At 42.5% G+C, this 2,564-nt stretch overlaps 1 pseudogene; it reads left to right on the plus strand.

Moving 5' to 3' along the window:
- Nucleotides 1-251: 251 nt before the first annotated feature.
- Nucleotides 252-2,327, plus strand: LOC146704181 (uncharacterized; annotated as a pseudogene).
- Nucleotides 2,328-2,564: the final 237 nt, after the last annotated feature.

Here is a 2,564-nt window from a genome sequence, read left to right on the forward strand (position 1 = left end):
CACTCTGGTTGCAATTATGCAACACACTTACTCCTTTATGCAACACACATGGTCCTGCATACTACACTCTATTTCATACATAAGACACTTCGTTCAAAAATGAAATTTCAGGGTGCCATTTGGAAAACACATGTATCCAAAATACAAAACACATCGGGTAATTGCAACCACTCAAATACACACCTGAAGGCACTTACTTGCAAAACTGAACACTAATTAGCCAACCACAAAAAGCCCTCAATTTAGCCATTTCAAGAACTTTGCAAGCATGGATGGAGGGAGAGCAAGAGGAAGAGGAGGAGGAGGTCAAAGAGGCCATGCACGGACCCATATTTCTGATGATATAAGAGCAACTTTGGTGGACCATGTCATCAACCACGGCCTGACTATGAGGGAAGCTGGGCAGAGAGTCCACCCACATCTAAGCCGCTTCACAGTGGCATCTGTAATACGAACATTCCGACTAGAAAACAGGTCTGTCTTCATCTCACTGCCTTCTACTCTACTCAGATGGTTTTTATAGTACTGTTCTACAGTTACCATATCAAGTGTGCAGGGTACTGCAGGGTGCTAATGCTCCTTTTGCAGCCAAAGTGGTAGTTTCTGTGAAACATACCATGATTACTTATATTGAAGTACAGTGTTGTACAGTGGATGATACAGTATATACAGTAAAGTACTGTAAGAAAAATAAGCAAACCGATGACAGTATGTGGTTGTATTTCTCTAGAATGACTCGAAGACCTTCTGGGGGAGGACGCCAACGCCTGTTTACACAACAGCAGGAACTTGCCGTTGTGGACCTAGTGAGGGCAGACAATGCTATGCGTCTCCACCAGCTACGAAAGCAAATACTTGCAGACAGGCAAGTGTTCAACAACATAGACCATGTGAGCATCACCACCATCAGACGCATCTTGGGAAAACACAGCATCACCATGAAGCAGCTCTACAGAGTCCCATTTGAGAGGAACAGTGACACGGTCAAAGGACTTCGAGCTGAATATGTACGGGTACGTGTAACTGTTCCTTACATTTACAATAGAGTATTGGTGAAGTCCAGTAGCAGCTGAATATGTACCATATCAGTACCACATGGATCCATCCTGAGAGCTACACAGGTACCTGTGTGATGGGGTGAGGGTGCTGTATGTGTAGCACTGTAGTGCAGTAATATGTTCTCTTTTTTCTTTTTTTTTTTACAGAGAATCTTGGCCATGGATGGAGCTGCACAGCCTCATGAATTCATTTTCATTGATGAAGCTGGATTCGACCTGTGCAAAACAAGACGACGGGGTCGTAATGTAATTGGCCAAAGGGCAATTGTGCACGTTCCAGGGCAGCGCGGGGGAAATATCACATTGTGTGCCGCCATAAGCCTTCGAGGGCTTCTGCATCATCATGCAAAACTAGGTCCATACAATAGGCAACATATACTCACATTTCTAGATGCTCTCCATGATATAGTTGTACAGAACAGACCAGATCAGCCCAGGTTTGTGGTGATATGGGATAATGTCAGTTTCCATCGGGCTGCTCTGGTCCAGGCCTGGTTCTCCAACCACAGTCAACTTGAAGTGGTATGCTTGCCCCCTTACTCACCATTTTTAAACCCTATAGAGGAATTTTTTTAGGCTTGGAGATGGCGTGTATATGACCGCCAACTACATGCCCGCATGCCTCTTCTGCAGGCAATGGAACAGGCCTGCGGCGACATTCAGGTGACAGCAATCCATGGATGGTTTTGACATGGAAGAGGATATTTTCCCCAGTGCCTAGCGGGAGAAGACATTGCTTGCGATGTTGATGAGGTCCTGTGGCCAGACCCCAACAGACGGCGGGATCCATGAGCCCACGTATGCACAATTGTCATGATTTTTTGTTTACAGTATAGTGTTTTTTCTATTACTGTATTATGGGTTTTTTGTTTTTGTTTTGTTTTTTTGCTTTATCTGAATTCATGGTACTGCAATGTACAATATTGAGTAGGCCTATTTGCTTTTTTGGTTGTTTGCAAATGTGTCTCCTGAAAATATGCCTTCTGAATGAACAATGGAAATCAAAGACTGCAGTGCTTTATATAAAGTAGACTAGTGTGTTCCCCCTGCTCTGTAAGTGTTTGCATATGATGCAAGTATGTGTCATTTTGTCAACAGAGTTACATTTTGACAAAGGAATGTCAGGTTTTGATAGCAGAGTTTAGGTTTTGAGAGTAGAGTTTCAATTTGGTGCAGATGTGAATGGTATATTTCCCAGTGTTGTGTCATGTGTACTTGTGTTTAGGGTTTTGGCACAATGAGCAAAGTTTTGCAAAATGTGTTCAGGCAACGGGCAAAAACTGTAATTGCAACGCTGGTTTCTTCTGATGCAGTTTTTGGACTGGTGACTATATTGTTCAAGTAAGTTTGTGATTCATATCAACAATTTCTTTCTGTCATTGTTATCTTTCTTCCTCTTTTTTTCCTCCTTTCTCTGAACTTAATGTTACCTCACAAATTGCAGTGACTTCTTGGTTTATAAAAAGGTTGTTCGAGCATTTTTTAAATGCTAATTACAAATTGCTT

This window comes from Copadichromis virginalis, linkage group LG7, assembly GCF_057382275.1.
Source record: "Copadichromis virginalis isolate Kocher_CV1m ecotype Utaka linkage group LG7, C_Virginalis_male_GT1.1, whole genome shotgun sequence".
In the NCBI taxonomy this organism is placed as follows: Eukaryota; Metazoa; Chordata; class Actinopteri; order Cichliformes; family Cichlidae; genus Copadichromis; species Copadichromis virginalis.